This window comes from Pinus tabuliformis, chromosome 9 (genome assembly GCF_031772625.1).
Source record: "Pinus tabuliformis cultivar Carrire ecotype Pingquan chromosome 9, CPIR1, whole genome shotgun sequence".
Lineage (NCBI taxonomy): Eukaryota > Viridiplantae > Streptophyta > Pinopsida > Pinales > Pinaceae > Pinus > Pinus tabuliformis.
This window is the reverse complement of record NC_142307.1, coordinates 1386298501-1386311202: the sequence shown is the minus strand read 5'-3', so window position 1 is coordinate 1386311202 and position 12702 is coordinate 1386298501. Positions and strand designations below refer to the sequence as shown.

The 12702-nt window shown below is 34.8% G+C and overlaps 1 pseudogene across 1 annotated transcript in view; it reads right to left on the bottom strand.

Moving 5' to 3' along the window:
- Window positions 1-1331: 1331 nt before the first annotated feature.
- LOC149153678 (linoleate 9S-lipoxygenase 6-like) overlaps window positions 1332-12702 on the bottom strand; it is a 31715-nt pseudogene continuing 20344 nt past the window's right edge. The window contains exons 4-10 of the transcript XR_016263332.1: window positions 6388-6410; window positions 5913-6287; window positions 5718-5803; window positions 5495-5602; window positions 2471-2775; window positions 2091-2354; window positions 1332-2003 (exon numbers count right to left, since the gene is read on the bottom strand). The product of XR_016263332.1 is annotated as a linoleate 9S-lipoxygenase 6-like (transcript). The remainder of the gene's footprint in view (window positions 2004-2090; window positions 2355-2470; window positions 2776-5494; window positions 5603-5717; window positions 5804-5912; window positions 6288-6387; window positions 6411-12702) is intronic.

Genomic DNA, 12702 nt, shown 5'->3' with positions numbered 1-12702 from the left:
GAAGTGATAATGGAGGAGAGTATGTGTCTAATGCCTTCAAAGAATTATGTGCCAAGGAGGGTATTAGAAGGGAGTTGATTGCACCCCACAACCCATAGCAAAATGGGGTTGCAGAGAGGAAAATAAAATTATTGTAGGAGCCACTAGAGAAATGTTACATGACCAAGGGTTGCCACTATCCCTATGGGTTGAAGCTTGAAATACAGTTGTTTACTTGCAGAACAAGAGTCCTCACAAAATTCTTGGAATGGTTTCACCTGAAGCAACTTTCACTGGGAGGAAGCTAGATGTCTCCCACTTTCGTATTTTGGATCCATAGTCTATTGTCATGTCTCCAAAAATAGCAGGAAAATGTTGGATCCCACTACAGAAAAGGGGATATTTATGGGCTATTCTGGGACACCTCATATTTACTGCCTATACACGCCCTCACTCAAGATGACTATTATGAGGAGGTTTGAGATATTTGATGAGGAGAAATACATGAGGAGTTCTCTAGAGCAAGAGATGAGCATACCACGAGAGGAGGAGCTTCTAGCTCCAAAGGAGGAGCCTCAGTCAGATCCACAGAGTGATATCTTACTCAAAGTCAAGAGAACATTCCAGGAGGATGATGTGGAGCAGCCACATGTGGAGGAGCAGAGATTAGACTGAGTAGAGGCACCCACTCACAAAGAGCCTTCCAGAGAAGGGAGGAAGAGGACTAGGATGGTTGAAAAGTTGGTGCAGGAAGCTCGGGAGCAGGTTGGAACTCCTAGCTCCTTGTGCAGACATAGGAGATCACCAGATATATAGGATATATGGCACTTGTGATAGACTTGATAGATTCTGAACCATTTTCTTTTGAAGCGTTTGTTTCGCAGCAGGTGTGGGTATATTCCATGGTGGAGGAGTATAACTCCATCTTGAAGAACAATGTTTGGTAAGTGGTGCCCAAACCTGAGAACAAGTCAGTTGTTGGTTCCGAGCTACTCTATAAGGTGAAACATATGATATATCAAAAAGTAGGTGCAAGATGTGAGAATTTTATGCATCAAGGAGCATGGTGCATAACATGAAGTGTTGCAAGTGGAATAAGACTTAAAGGATAGTTGGTCAGGGTGTCAGCCCTGTTGGGGAAAGCGGGTTGGACTTCAAAACGTCAAAATTGTGACCAAATTGCAGATTGAATTACGAAATAAAATGAAAATAAATATATAGGATTCAATGGGAATACCTCCACAATATCCGAAAGTTTCGAATTCCTATATATCAAATATAGATATTAATAATCATGGATGGCTAACACACATATAAACAGTCATGAATTACTAATATCTTTATTTATTAATTGATGGATTTCAACGCACCATCTGTTATTTAACATACATATGGCATTATGAATTAATGCCTTAGAATAAAACTAATATTGTTTAACAAATCACATTGTAATTACTAATGACCCATTTTTTTAATATATGATATTTTAACGGCGCATAGAGTAAATTAAATAGCAGTGCTGCTGGGAATTCCCATGCCAGTAATTCCTCCTTTGGGAGTCAAATCCGAGGTGTTTGGATAAATCAAAGTATAGGGAACCTTGGCCGGACCAGACCTCTGTCACACGTTTATCATCACTCCATTCACTCGTGGCTCTCTGCCCCAAATAAACCTCGTCTGTTGAATGCCTCGACAGGATTTCTATGAGGGCTATATCAAGGGTGGTTTGAAATGGGTTACTTAGAGTTCTAAGGATAGCCAAGTCCGGATTCTCCACCAGCTCTGAGAATTCTTGGGACCCTTCTTCCGGGATTAACCTTCTGCTGATGGTGGGCCGATTTGGCATGTATCCTGCGTATGGGTATTGCCCGAAATTAACTGCAGCGTGAAGAGCAGAGGCCACCCATATGATTGTTGTTATTGCTTTTTCAACATCTTTCACGTTGTTCATGCTCCGTGACCACCATTTCACGATCATCAGCTTCAGCCCGTAGGGCAATGATGAGTCCATCACCGCCATACCCCTGTCAAATTTTGAGCACATATTAATCAAAATTCAAATGGATGACACAGATCGAGATTAGATTTTAGGCAGTATTGATTAGGATTACCTCTTTAGGAGATCTGCAGGCAACCCTTGTTCGTCAAACCTCCAGTCCTTGTATGCTACCGCGGACATCTCCATGGCATACTTTCCAGGAAACACTGTTCTTTCAAGAATGCCTCCGCCATTTATAAGAATTTGGCGAGCCAGAGCGTTGATGTTCATGGTGTCCCGGAAATGGGGACTCAGTAGCTTATACACGGGATGCATCACACTCAGATGTCGGTTGGTAGCGATGACAAATGGCTCCGTGACTGCGTGAGTCTTAAGCCTGAAAAAATCCCACCATGACTCAGTCGGGACCCTATATTATATAATGATATTGTAAATACTAAACAGATTCTGCATGTATATTCCCCTAGCTAGTGGTGCCTAATTAGGTTTTACCAGTGACTGATAAGCTGATGGTAACCAGAATCATTAACGGCTACGTAGGCCTTGGCGAGCTGCCATAAAGCTCCTTCTGCGCCTTCCTCTGCAGGAGTAAACACCTTACGAACACTTTCCGGGCGTTGATCTGAAGGGGGTAGGCTCAGCTCGATTGCGACTGGCCTTAATGTGCCATCCTTGTTAAGGAACAGAATTGTGCGAGAAGCATATATCTTAGTGGTAGGCAGAGCGTTTATTCGGTTCACATAAGGCATGAAGACATCATGGTGGTCCAGAATGAACAGCCTGTTGTCCTCCATACTCTGAACATACGTCATATCATATAAATTTATAAATACAAAATAATAGTTTCATATACATCCGCCCATAGATAAGAGATATATCATATTAATTTATAAAGACAAAGATAAGAGACATATCATATTAATTTATAAATACAAAAGGGATCAAAAACTTGGAATATAAGATTTTTAATAACTTAATATACACCTTTCGAACGGAAAGAGATATATTTTTTTAATTGAAGTTTGACTTAAATATTTTTTATATCTTTCGCTCGGTAAGAGAAATATTTTTTTAATTGAAGTTTGACCTAAATAGTTTTTATCTAGTCATGAAGTTAATATATTCATGGTGGTTATCGATCATTGATTTATATTTTTTTTAATTGAAGTTTGCCTTAAATAATTTTTATTTATTATTACTTATTCATAATTTAATTTTAGTTCTTATTTATTATTAATAATTGAATTTTTATTAAATTATATTTTATTTAATTATAATGTTCATTTATTTATGGGGTTATGGGATATTGATTTATCATTTTCATTGGAATATTATGATATAAGAAAAGACCATTGAACAAGGTTAATTGCTAATATTTATATCTTTCGCTCGGTAAGAGAAATATTTTTTTAATTGAAGTTTGACCTAAATAGTTTTTATCTAGTCATGAAGTTAATATATTCATGGTGGTTATCGATCATTGATTTATATTTTTTTAATTGAAGTTTGCTTTAAATCATTTTTATTTATTATTACTTATTCATAATTTAATTTTAGTTCTTATTTATTATTAATAATTGAATTTTTATTAAATTATATTTTATTTAATTATAATGTTCATTTATTTATGGGGTTATGGGATATTGATTTATCATTTTCATTGGAATATTATGATATAAGAAAAGACCATTGAACAAGGTTAATTGCTAAACTTTATAGAGGTGTACATATTTTGCACCCAGCGTGCATGATTAGACGGCTGGGGCGGATGGCTTTCGCTCCCCCCAGCCGAGTTCGAACCCTGCGGAGGTCCCCCCTTCGGCGATTTGTGACGGCTCTGCCGTATCTGCCGGCTTCGGCCGTATTCTGCCTGGCTTCGGCCGTATTGTACTCTGGCTTCGGCCGTATTCTGACTGGCTTCGGCCATATTGTAATCATGACGGCTGCGGCCATATATGGATTTTCTCTCTGAAAAAAAGAGGTGTACATATTTTATTTTATTTTAGATCTAAACTAGTGATATTTTACAACATAGAGGGCCTTAATCATTAGGCCTACACAATTGTATAAAAAGTTTCATTTATGAGAAGTGGCCAAGAAAGAAAAACAAATATATTAGAATTGTTAGATTTGGTTGTATTTGGTCTAAGTCAAAGGAGCATAATATTTTGTAATATTCATAAATGATGCAATTGGGAAGGTTTGGGCCCCACCTCATGAAAAGCAAAAGAGAGGTGTTTGAAATATTTCTAAAAAATCATGTTGTTGAATTGTTTGAGGACAAATAATGGTGGATCGTATTGATACTAACATATTGCTGAATTGTTTGAGGAAAAATAATGGTAGAGAGTATTGTTTCATCCAATGACTTTAAGCATTATTGTAATAGGTTCTAGATAAAGCATGAGAAGATGATACTCCTGAGCAGATCTAGAAAAGATGAATTGCATTATCATGGACATGGTGAGAAGCATTTCAAATTTAAGATTGGAAAAACATTTTTATGTAGAACCAGTAAGGATAGCTTGTTCCTTATCATCACCCATTATAGCTCTGGATGGTGGCATTCATGAGGAAGATTGGTATAAACTATTTTTATCTGAATTTTTTTTTTTTTTAATCCTAAAGAACATAGGACTAAGTTAATGTATATAAATAATGTTTAAAGGGGGGATTTTTAGGGTAAACTCGACTCATGCATTTTGGTAACTTATGGTTTTGTCTATGATATTTTCACATTATGTAGTCTATTTAAAGGCATGATAAATTCATCGTAAATTGTTACTCAGGTCATTATAAAAACATGGTAAAAATTAAAATATATTCTAAAAATGATTAAACAAGAAAAAAATTAAGTAAATCACTTAAATTGTTTTATATCAATTTTTCATAATTTCCTATATATTTGTAAAATTAATATATTTTAATATTTCTCTTTTTCTTAATTTTATATGTATCTATAAAATAAATATATATATATATATATATATATATATATATATATTAATATTTTTGTTTCGCATAACAATTTTAAATTTATTATTAATCTAAATACAAAAGTGATGATATATAAAAGGTTTTGTTTGTGGAAAAGCTTCCTATTGATTTATCAATTGATAGGTGAAGTGGCTAGGAATCTGTTTGAGTGAAAAAAACCAGATTAATTTATATATTAATATTTTTAATTTATATGGATGTTTCACTGACTTGTCAAAGTATCATTTGATATAAATATTATATTTTTTTAATCGTAAATAGTTACTCCATTGAAATATGGCATATTCATTCGGCGGTGCTGTAAATATTTGTTACCATTCTGCTTGCGATGAATTTCATTTATGTTTCTTATAAATATTATATTTTTTTTCAAATCGACAATAGTTACTCCATTGAAATATGGCATCTTTATTCTACTGTACTGTAAATATTTGTTACGATTCTGGATGCAATGAATTTCATTTACAGAATTACATAAGTAGAATCAGATTAAGAAACAAGTATACGGTTGGATGATACCTGCTCTACTGTTAGCCCATCGAGATTCTTTTGTATATGTGAAGCCGTAATAGAACTGATCTGAGGACCATATATCTCTGGGTCCAGTTTACTTCTCGGAGGAAAACTCTGTCAATTCAATCATTCATAACATGAAAACAATGTGAAGTTAGCATAACTAAAATATCAAACGAGGTTCCATATATTGATAATGGCAGGGAGGGGCCAGCTCTTTGCTAATTACTTGAAGTCTCTGTATAACAACAGGATCGACACCGGCCAGCATCTGGCGCGCAAACTCTTCGTCTGTCCTCCATGCAAATTCGTCAGCTGTGTCCATTCATTCCATAATTTGTATCAATTTCAATTAAAATAATGTCGTTTAAATTTAATGCAGAATAAGAACATGAGGGGATCAGTTTAGAAGAAAAGTACTAACAGGCAATAACTTGAGGACGCGGATACTTGAGCAACGTTTCGCCGTCTGTTGTGAGAAACTGCTTGAGAAATTGTTGGCCGTCTGTTGTGAGGAACTTGATGAGCTCAAGGGGAATGAGACTCGTGATAGCGTCCAGAATTGGGCTGTCGGGCATCTTTATCCCATCGGAGTAGAGCTTCACAATGTCTTCAAAGGAATCGAATTCGTTGGGTGTTGGATCCAACAGAGATTGGAGCTCTGGTATCAGGAAGTGGACGACTGACTTGAGGGCAGACGCCAAGAAATCAGACATTTTCAGATGCCCAAAACGTTCATCTCTGGGAACGTAGATGTCAAGGCTCGTGTACAATGGCAATCTGCTTTCGGTAGCGGGGTCTGTAATGCCACAAAATCAACGAATGCCGCACAATTAAGCAATTGAGAGGGGACATAGGGATTGTGTTGTTTTATAGATCGGCATTACAAATGAACTAACTTTTTTTTGAGGAGGGCTCATTACTACATGTGGGGGGTTTTAAGACAATATTTGAGTCAATTGTCTTAACTTAAGACAAAATGAAACTTGTGTATTGTCTTAAATATTGTTTCTAAGCGGGTGTCTCAAAATATAATGTCTCAAAAATTTGTTTCTATAAAGACAATATAGAACACAGATTATTATTGTCTCTATAAAGACAATTTGATTTGTCTCTCTAGAGACAATTTCGAGACAATTTCATTTGTGTCTCTTTAGAGACAATTACATTTTTGTCTTTTTAGAGACAATTCATAATTCAAGCTATTGGAGAGACAATATAAAAAATTATTTAAAAAAAAATAAATGTCCATAATTCAAACTATTGTCTCTCTAGAGACAATAAAAAAAATTATTTAAAAAAAATAAATGTCCATAATTCAAACTATTGTCTCTCTAGAGACAATATAAAAAATGATTTAAAAAACAATAAATGTCCATAATGCAAACTATTGTCTCTCTAGAGACAATATAAGAAATTATTTAAAAAAAAAAAAAAAAAAATCATTTTGAATGTCTGCTGGTCATGCCTTCCATTATGTCTATCGATCCGAATAATTTTCTTAGCCTGAATTAACGGCAAACCTCTTCACTGCTTTCTCAACAGCTTTACAACAATCTATTTCTAAATTCTAATTCCATTCCTGTGGTGATATTATGGAAGAAGTATCCAAAACTACTTTTGAGAGTTCTGTTTCTTCTATCTACGGACCGTCCTCTACTTAGATGTGCTTATATGGACACATTTATTAACTTTCCTATTGCCGTAAAGTCAGTAACCTGGCTCTGGAATTCCTATTACCATTATGAAAGAGACCATGAAACAATTTTTTCCTCTGACCCAAGGACTGAAGGGTCGAAAAGCAACCTTATCCACTTCATTGTTTTTAACGTGTTTCCAAGTATTATAAAACATGTTAATTCACCCAGTTCAATTTTCAACCACTTGCAGAAACTACAAAGTCATCACAACAGTTTGAACAGCCACTGTTGGTTTTCGAGCTCCAGTGGAATGAAAGCCTTGAATTGTCACTGGATTCCTACCCTCCAGGTTCTTCACATGATAAATATAATATTTGTTAATTTAAGATTCAATTAACCTAACACGACTTTTGAAGGACGATAAGAGAATATTAGTATGTGGAGCTTTTATAAGTTTTGGGTAACAAGGATTTCAAAAGCTAGTTTATGTTGAACCCTGATAATGTTCTATGTTTTCTGATTGAAGTTATTATTCTATGCTCTGCTCTAGATTTCTAAATTCCACAAATGATGGGTAGAAAAACATAGAATGGCAACTTATTCATGAGTAGTAGATCCTCTTGATCAATCTCACTTGGTTGTTAGTCTGAGATTTATGCCTCGCTTTTAGTTCCTTTATCCTTGTAAACCTTGTAGTGATTTACTGCGGATCTTAATCTACCAGAAAAAATTTGACAGACATTCAGAAAAATGGGAAGCCTAAGCTTGTTACTCCATGGTAAATTGATGCTCCTCTAGAGAATCCGTTGCTTTTCCTGTACAAATATCCAAGAGTAAGGTGACTCAATATGCTATTATTTTCAAATATACAACAGAATTACAATACCTTAACTAGTAATAAAGCTATTATACCTTCTAAGAGATGCAACGTATTCCTGCCTTGTTATGTTTCATTTCTTCTAGCTCTTTTTCATAATTGCTAATTTGTCAAAAGAACGTAAGCCTTTTATTTCAGGCTGGTATCCTAAAAAATATATTGCAAGGAACAAAGAATGTATGCATTGAGTTTTAAGTGAGGGACTAAGACATTAAGAGGTTCTTTAGATTTATACAATTTCCATGTACAAAATGAAATGAAGAAAATATATTGATTCACACCGGAAAATTTGTGGTAGTTGTTGGACCCCAGTATTTCAGAGCCGCAAGATCATAAGCCCTAGCTGCCTTCTCTTCTTTGTCATATCCACCTGTAATATTTAAAATCATGTTCCCATCAGATAGCTGGTTACATTTTTTTTTGCACTTTCATACAGCAAACTAACTTCTCTTGCACGTCAGACAAGCACATATTCAGTCCACACTTGTCCACTCGCTTGGGATATCATATAAGACATGAATACTTTTAGCTAGAGAATAGTAATGGCATTGTTCTCGGCTAGTCTAACCAAAATGATCTAAACTGGAAGTAAGCCAGCTAAAATGATTGAATTTTATAAGGTACAATGCCAAATTCTAACACAAGTGAAAATATGTATTTAGTCAGAATCTAAAACAAGTTATCATTTAAAAGCACTGAATCTCGTAGATCTTGATGAGCATACAAGTATATCTTCTGTATAAGGAAATTAATCAAACTGAGCTTTTAATAAACCATGAAAGAGCACTGCTCTTACCTAAATAGACTGAAGAATGTTCAAACAGATCAGCATTGTCCATGCACGTGACACAGCCACACAAAAGCTTATTACTTAGTTTTGTATGATTTTGTATTCTTGGACATCATAAAATGCAAACTATGGCGAACTAAAATGCAGCGTAACACAAATAGCCATGAAACCAAAATGTGAGAAGATATTTTTAACATATTACAAAGCTCACCTTGTCTACCCTTACGAGTCTGTCCCTCTCTCCTGCAACTATTGTCCCACAGATGAGCCTCGTACCTTCAAGTCCATCTATGTCTGCAACATTACATATTTATCGACATTTACAACCGTTCTAATTGGAACTGCAATTGTCTTTAGCAGATAACTTGGCAGGGCTTAAAGACCACTAGAGTAAAGAGATTCTTTCCAAATTTGGGAAATCATCCTTGATAGATGAGAGTAAAATAAATCTTCGCTAGAAAGGAAACCTAAAAATTCCGAGGAGATAATAAATAAGATTTAATCAGATAGGAGAAAAACATTTCATTAAATCACTTAGCTCAAGAAATATACTAAGTATGGCTAGAATAAAGTGTCGCAGGAGAGACATACAACTTTTAAGAAAAAGGAAGAAACACCTTTTTCTGAAAAAAAGGAAAGATAAGCTAGGCGAGTGGGTTGGCAGATGAAAAAAATGTGGGATGCCACTAAGGAAAAATCTTCTAAGGAAGAAAATTTATAGAAATACTTTACTTTAGAATCAAGGGGAGAGGTTGTTGTTTCTTTGTATATTTCAAGGGGCAAGCATATATTAGCTCGAGGGGAACTAGAGGATTCTATTCATGGCTGGGAGGAACTTGTATTTCCCATGTGTATTTCCAGTTGTTACATGGCTAGAATTTCTAATTAGTGTTTTATTTACAGGTTTTATATATGAATATTCTGTTGAATTAAGTGAATGTATGAAATGGCATCAATATGATGAGAAGAAACAAAATAATCAGAGGGCGATGAATTATGTTGATTGTTAAATCCAATGTATTTGTAGTAAGCAATGATAAGTGTGATAAATTTTGTTCAATTATAATACTTATGTCTGTACTATAGACAATGATATTTGTGAGGAATTGTAGCATGATTCATCATATTTAAATCAAAAACCAATATGTTTTTTCATAATATGTTAGTGCTAAAAGGAGCAGCTAGATGTAAATTCCTTGGCGTATTATCTAACTATATGTGTTATTTTTGGTTTGTAAACCTTACCTAACTCTTTGACTAGGGATAGTTAGAGCTAATACAATTATCGAAAGAAGAGGGTTATGAGGAGAGTAAATGGGTGTATCCATTAAGGATAGTGTGGTTATTAGTTGAGATAGAAGGCGTGGAATATTTAATTAGTTAAATTATTGTTCATATGGAGAAGCATTTTTACATCACCAAGGAGTGTGTAGAGGGGGGTTACAGTGTAAGTACTACCTAGTTGATTTCCTTACATTACTGTGTTTTGTACACCAACTAGTGTCTAATGAACTCGGTTACATCTTTAGAAGCCAAGATAAACATTTACAGTAAGATTTTCATAAACTTATTTAACACTAGCATTGGATAGGAGCAATGAATGAGGAACATTATGCATGTATATAATAAAAGAAAAGAAAACAGTTCGGATTTTCCTGAATACTCGGTGCCATATCTAAGGAGATTAGAATTTGACTCATAGAACTATTATATAAAGCACCGAGAATCAAAATTACAACTGGAGTTGAAATTATGTCTATCAAGTAGAAAGAATTTATCTAAGATCACTGTTTCACATTTTCGCAAAATATAATGGATATCTTATGAACTTGGAAGTCATGGGGTTTATATCAATCCTTCCTTTTTCATTCTAAAACATTTACGCAACAAGATCAACGTACTTAGGGAGAGACAATAGTTAACAATAAACAAATTCTGTTGGTTGGGATTGAAAGACCGATTTGAAACTCAAAATTATATAAGAAAGACATTTTTCCCTTAGCGAGTTTTAGAAACACACAGACACTTTTACATTAACAGTAAATGGAAAAACAAAATTCATCATTCAGAGGAATTCATGGTAATATAGAAAATACAAATCAAATTCATTATCTAATAATCATATACATTACTGGAAATTCAAATTTACATATGAAATTTGATAGAGGAAGAACTCATAATTCAAATCATGTACAAGAATACACACTAGCTATAATTGTCCCATACAACTAAATATCTCTACAAAAAAAACAATGAAGGCATTAATCCCTTTTGATAAATATATTTGTTAAGAAGACAATTAAGTACAAAGACTCACCATCTTTTCAGAGCTAGCTGAATATATTGTTTTTAGAAAATAAATTAACGGCATAAAACCATTGTAAAGTTAAATCCTGTTCAAATTCCCTGGTAAGGGGAAACATTTGAACAGAGGGTCTTAACCCCTTAAATAAATACCAAATAACAAAGGGAAAATATGATGCTCATGACTCAATCCGATATGAACGGGGTAACCAGAGTATGAAGAATGTCATGAAAACTAACCTGTTGAGTTGCAAGCACGAGTCAAAATTTTAGGAGATCCTTAGGCGTGGAAGGCGTAAATGGAATTGAGCTTCTACACATACCTGCAGGAAAGAACGCGAGAAAATAAATATGCCGAAAATGAAATGAAATCCATAACTTCATCAAACAAATGACAATAGAGTAACAGAGGGTATTTGTTAGGCCCCTATACTACTAGTGTAACCCCTTATTGTTATTAGTACAACCCACTTATTATATTGATGTACCCATGTAGTGCCCATATTGTTGCTATTGTGCCACATAGAAGCCCACTATTATTGTTATTGTGCCCTTACATTATTATTGTTATGTCGGCTCTAATTATGTTATGACCCCTTAGACCCCTATATATAGAAAGGGGGCCTTTTCATTTGTATCATCCAAAAATTGTTCATTTATGTAATGTAAAGGAGGTTTCCCCCTCGAAGAGGCTAAATTCTAAGGCATTGATCTATCTTTTCTATCTTTTTCTTGAGCTGGTTTCATAACATTTGGTATCAAAGCTTTGGATTCTAGGGTTTCGCTGCTCCAAACAGGTCATCGTGGTATTTTCACTATAACTTTTGTTCTGCGGCATTTCAGAAGTTGCAAAAAAAACCCATTTGAGAAGAAATCGCGCTGAACCTCGAATCCGAATTTCAGAGCTTTTTGCGCTATATTTGCGGAGATATGATCTGAGGAAGTTGGTATTTTTGCAGACTCTTGAATTACATTCCAAACAGGTGACCTGGGGAAAATCGTCATAACTTTCTCTCTGGGGATCGGATTGAAAATTCGTAAGAAGGTACAGAAAGAGGACGGACTGTAGTTTCCTGTATGCATTTTTCAGATCCAAAGGTCGAAACACTGACACATGGCACTTCATAAAAGTTTGCTCTTCTAGAAAGGTCTATAATCAGGTCATCTTGGGAGATTGTGCATAACTCTTTCTTGGAGAATCCAATTTGGATCAGACTGGTGGCATTGGAAAGAGGACGTAGAGGGCTACTACAGGTCGCAATTTCAGAACTTAAAGATCTGAAAGTACAGAGTTACAGTCGTTTCAAGATTGAGCTCCTAAAATCAAGAAAAAGCAAGATGAGGAAGTTTGATGGCAAGGATCTGGTAAATTGGATACTTCAGATGGAGCAATATTTTGATCTACATGGTGTACCACTGTTACAAAAGGTATGTATTGCATCTTCATATTTAGAACCGGATCAATTTTTATGGTATGAAGGGCTTTGTTCTCGTAAACAACTTGTTACGTGGTCAATTTTCACGGAGGAAATGATAGCACATTATGAGAATACAAAGAGAAACACCTTCTTTAGAGCAACACCACAACAATTGGAAAGAGTAA